The 5,403-nt window shown below is 54.2% G+C and overlaps 1 long non-coding RNA gene across 1 annotated transcript in view; it reads right to left on the bottom strand.

Moving 5' to 3' along the window:
• Nucleotides 1–206: 206 nt before the first annotated feature.
• LOC127750003 (uncharacterized) overlaps nt 207–5,403 on the bottom strand; it is a 149,280-nt gene continuing 144,083 nt past the window's right edge. Inside the window, exon 4 of the long non-coding RNA XR_008011482.1 lies at nt 207–528. This is a non-coding gene — a long non-coding RNA (uncharacterized LOC127750003). The remainder of the gene's footprint in view (nt 529–5,403) is intronic.

The following is a 5,403-nucleotide window of genomic DNA, read 5'->3' on the forward strand; positions in this document are numbered from 1 at the left end:
ACATTTCCAAGTTGACCACCGCCATAGCGGCGGCAGTACGCGATAATTGTCGGGCGCACTCGATGCAGCTGCTTAGTCACAAACCCCTTTTCAAAAAGCTGGCCAGCACGACGCGGGCGACGAAGGGCCGCGTCCGAGGATGAAGAGGGGCCGCGAGGGGCAGATGGGGTGCGCCGCACGGTGCAACTCACCTGCTGGTGAGCAACTTCAGACGCAGCGGAGGGGGTTGGTGCTGCGAGCGCTGATACGGAGGACGGAGGAGGTGGTCTTGAGGGCGCGCAGGACGGACATCAGCAGAGGCCCTCTCTGCTCTGGCGAGGCTCCCACAAGGATCAGAAGGGCTGAGCCGAGATTCGTGCCTCGCTCAGCCGAGCGCACTCCGGACGCCGACCGGCCGGCACAGCAGCGGAGCAGCTGCAGCTGCCCAGTGAGTTCCCGCCAACTGCCGTGCTGCCCGTGACATACCGTGCGTGAGGCGGCGTGGTTGGTCCCATGGATGGATAACTGAAGGGTAACGCCAAGGAACACCTGTGGCAGAATAAAGCCTCGGATGACACACAACACATTTAGAGAGAGGCAAAAAACACAATCTGGAACACAACAAAAATACTTGACGGGTATATCGATCCCCCTTCATTAACTGAGTCGTGGGTGGCCGGGCCGCACAGTCGGCTCTCGTTGTCAAGGCGCTGCTCTCTCTCACACACATACACACACACTCACACGCAGTCACACGCAGACTTGTCCGTCTGACAGGTGCACCACATTACATGACCGGGCCGGGCCGAGGGCCGGGCCACACATCAACGTCCGGCCGCACCCACACGCGCATATCACATTCACATCAGCGGGGGTGCGGCACCAGATCCATCTCGCTCGCGCCCGACACGATTTGGCGGTCAAGGATAAAGCGTGGTCAGTGCTGTTCTCGGAAAACGTAAGAGTAGGGAGACGGGTAGGGAGGGGGTGGAGAAGGAATGGTGGAGAAAAGCCCTCGAAATGTTTGGTGGGTTCAAAGGAATAACGTACCCACTAAAATCTTCTGAACGTTTCTGTTCATTGCTTACACTGATTTACGGGTGGAACGAAAGTGTGAGTTCAGGCCCTCCCCTATTTCCTTTCTCACAACTGCTCCAAACGGCAAACTGAAATAGTTATGCGCACAGCATCGCGAAAAACAACCGAATAAAAAGAGAATAGCGCGTAATCTGCTGGCACCTGCCACTCCGTCAGTGGGTCACATACCTCCGCGCAGCGGGCCGCCGCGGATGCTGGGCGTGATAACAAATTAATGGGGAACACGTCGCGCTGTGACAACGGGGGACGGGTACGAATGGATGTGACCCCCTGCTGTGTGTAGCGTAGCCCCACCCAGGTGTACAAGGCCTGGGTCGCGTCTGTGTGTGTGTGTGTGTGCGCGTGTTGGGCGCATGGACATCGCCTGAGAGCGAAAAAGTACAAAAACCCAAATGTGTATTCTTGATCTTGAGAACATTGTTCTTGCAGGTGCGCTTATGTTGAGCATAGTCCAAGCATTTCCAATCGACCAAACAAGCTCAATGTAATCTATAAGATCGTGGGACGAAATTTAACACTTTACTTAAGTCATCTCAGAACACTCTACCTCGGTTGCACAAAATAAGCAGACACAATGTGTAGAGCACTTGCAGAAACTCTTGAAAGTGCCTCATGTTCCAGAAAAAGTTTTCCATTCTAAACTCACTGGTAATTGTGTCAACAAACGTATGTCCAAATTGAATTTTGGTCTATTTTCAGAATATATAGTTTTCGTGTCAAAATACCTTTAAATAAAAAGGTTGATTTTTTTGGACATACGTTCATTGTCACGATTACCAGTGAACTATGATGTGATTGTGAACTCGCCCAAGGTTATTTTATCGAATCTTCAGATGTCAGATGAGGCTATAATGTATCAGGTGCAATAACAGATAAGACATGTGGGTTTGCCTACTCACTGGTTCTTGCGCCAGGAAAGGGTCGGCAAGCCAGCCAGCATGCAGACGTCTTTCCCTGTTACACTCGGTCCCGGTATGTTATTGCACCCACAGCCACCAGCAGCTCGCCCACCACGCGTCTCAATAATCTCACCTTCACATCGCTACAGCGGCATGAGAAATTGTTGTCGCGCGCTAAGTGAGCGGCGTGCGTGCGGCTCATTCATATCCAGAGTGGCAATGGACCCAGAGTTATTGTAGAGTCAGGGCGGCGGCGGCGGCGGCCGCGGAGACAAATCTGGGCCGAGCTGTTAGCCACCCGTACGCCGTACTGTCCCGCTGATGAATGCGTCCCGCGTCACACATGTCCCATTCAGGAGAAGCAGTGGCCCCACCGCGCCCATTCATCCGCTGGACACCGGCTGCCGTCTCCAATGGAGACTCTCCATACCACTTCTAGCGCCACACGCTCTAATTCATCATCGCGACGAGACTGCCGGCCCGGCGGTCGGGCCAGGAGGGTTCCAGGAAGAAGAGGGAAGTCCAATGTCTTTCGTGAGCCAACTCACTACTCAAAGGGCCTGCATGAATTTTTGTCAGTTTTCTTATGAGCGCGGCTGCTAGCGCTGGAATACACTGAAAAATATTTCTAGTTTCTACGGGAAAATTTCTCATTCGAAATGGTGGAAAGGAAGTTGCGAACAATTTTAAACTGTTTCTTCGACAAACAAAAACTGTTCTGTAGTAAGTATAATACTCATCGTTAACTGTACAACTGTTTTAAATCGTAAATTAAAACTAGCGATAGCGAAGGAATTGCCCAATTACCTCCAAATACTATACCAGGGCGGAGGTCTTAGCCAGTAGAGAGACACAGAGGAAGCTGAAAAGAGGGAGAGAGGGGGTGGGAAGCGAGAGAGAGATAGAGAGTGAGAGAGAGAAACGAGCCTCCCGATGGTTGACAGACACGGGAGTGCTAAAGTCACGACGCCGGCGTGACGCAAAGGATTAATACTTGGCGGCGGCGCCGAGTTTCGTTTCCGATCGGAGCAGAGATACGGTCAAAAGGGCGAGATATACGCTCTCGCGTTCCGTGCCAGTGGTAACGCCGCGGTGACTCTTCATTGTTTCGGGCTACGGTCACGGCGGCCGGCGGCGGTGCCAGGCGGAGCAAAGCACAAGAAAATATTGAAATCACTATTTGAACTGAAACCCCTAAACAGGGCAAAACCTTATTACACGTCATCATTTAAAAGAATAAAGCAATGTTCGAAATGTACACTGGTGAAACAAGTCACGTCAATTGATGTTTAAGTTCAAAAAGTGTGCGTTTTCTCTACACATTGTGATGTCTTAGGTTAAACGTCAATTAGGGTTTAAACTTTCGAAACTTCCGAAAAATATGGCAGCTGCACACCGCCGAATTTAAACGTTTACAAAACGTTTATAATGTGCACACCACGCAAGTGTGCAACTTGAGTTATACACCATGTTATGTTTTAAATCATAACTTGCACAACGTTGGTGTTTAAATTATGCACACTTTTTTTATCAGTGCATGACCCGCAAAAAAACTACTTCCAAAATGTATTTATTGAAGATTATCGGCCTTTTTACGTCGCCAAATTTTAGAAACCCGTTTTCGGCAGAAAGCAGAAAAATTAAGTATAAATATGTTGAGTCAGAACGCACGCAGACTGAAATAAACGGTAACGTAGCGTCCGTGCTGCATAACTCTCGGGCGGCCCACCGCCAGGGCGTTAATATCGATGCTAATCGTGACGGCAAATATGAAGGCAGCGGGGATAATCGGATCCCGAAATATGTGCGCCGAGCGGCGGGCGTGGCGCAGCGCGGCCCCCGCAGCCCCGCCGCGCAGGGGCCCCCCATGAACACGCCCCCGAAACACAAAACATATTGCACGCACGACGATAATTTGGTGAAAACGTGATTAATTTCTAAATTACTTCTCTTTTACGAGGAGCCTCCCAGCCGCCGTCCCGACTTGGAGCCGGGCGGGCCCCACTATGCCGCGCCGCGCCACGCCCACCAACGCGCTCGGGACGAACGCTCGTGCCTGTGCTGTGGGGCCCCCGAGTGGGAAAGGTGGGGGGCGTTGCTGTGTGTATGTGTGTGTTTGATAGAGCATGCTGCTTAGCCTCGGAATTTACGACGTGTTAAATCGTGTGTATCACTGCTACGCTTTCACATTACGAGCGTGTGCTTTGGCAGATGGCTTGATAGGCCGCAACGGCGCGCGCGAGGTGTATGTGTGTGCGACCTCTCTCTTTCTCTCTCTTTCTCTCTCTAGCACTATGCACGATGAGGTGTCCGACTATGTACAAGCAGAGTCGTGGGGCAATATTACACGTGGGACTCCCCCGGGGGCGCGGCGAATACCTTTCCTGCTGTGGGAACCGCGCATTCGAATCATCTGTGCTTCACAACCCGAGCGACCCCCGCGATACATCACCCGTTCACATGCGTTATATGAATGTAACCCCCCCCCCCCCCGGTCGAAGAGGACTCGGAACCTGTCGATAAATACTTCCGGCTAATCCACCTGAGCACTTGGGACCTCAGCAGCCAGGCCCCCACCTCATTTCGGATCCGCCTTGGCGTCCTGGTGATGTACGGCTTGAGGTGGATGGGGAGACGGGCCGGCCTGGGCATTCCCTCTGATTTCCGCCGAGTATTAAACCCAGAGGAAGGAGGGGGAGAGGGGGTGTGGTACTGAGGTGAGGAGGAGCCGGGATCTTATTTGGCTACGTTCTATATTTGTCTTGGCTAGCATCTTGATTGGGATGAATATAAACCAAACAAGGAGTCGGTCCGAGATCAAAAGGTACGGGCCGGCAGAGCAGCCGGAGAGGTGGGACTAGGGGGGAGTGGAGGAGGGGGCATCTTGGGCACGGGATATGGACGGTGTTGATACAAGGTGCCGGTGCGTGGAGGCCGGGCAAACCATCATCGCCTCGTATTGCTGTTTGTGATGAGGGCGATCAGGGAGGGTGAGCAGATGAAGATGGGGCACGCCGAGGAGGGAGACATGGCGTCCAGGCCACACGGGGCCCGTTTGACGTTTGACCCGGCACGGGCACAGCCACCCTATACGCGAATAGTACAGACGGCAAAAGTACAAGAAGCAGGGCGGTCCGAACGGTCCCCGTCCGCCACCCCCCGGGCGCAGCGCGCAGCAGCCCCGGCGCCTGCCCCGCGCAGTCCGAGCCAATCAAACGGGAGGAAAAGAAGAGCGCGTGTGTGGGGGCGGGTCGTGCAGGGGTGGGCCCCGGCGGGGGCGCGGCGCGGGGGCGCGGCTCCGCCCAGCCGGGGGCCCCACCCCAGGGGCATGCGCACAGCGTCGCCCGCGCGCGCCAACACATGTGCACACGGCGCGGCGCCCCCCATTGGCCCGGCCCCGCCCATGTGTGGGCCGCGGGGCGCGCAC

Source organism: Frankliniella occidentalis, unplaced genomic scaffold (genome assembly GCF_000697945.3).
Source record: "Frankliniella occidentalis isolate FOCC.00 unplaced genomic scaffold, Focc_3.1 Scaffold120, whole genome shotgun sequence".
Classification (NCBI taxonomy): domain Eukaryota; kingdom Metazoa; phylum Arthropoda; class Insecta; order Thysanoptera; family Thripidae; genus Frankliniella; species Frankliniella occidentalis.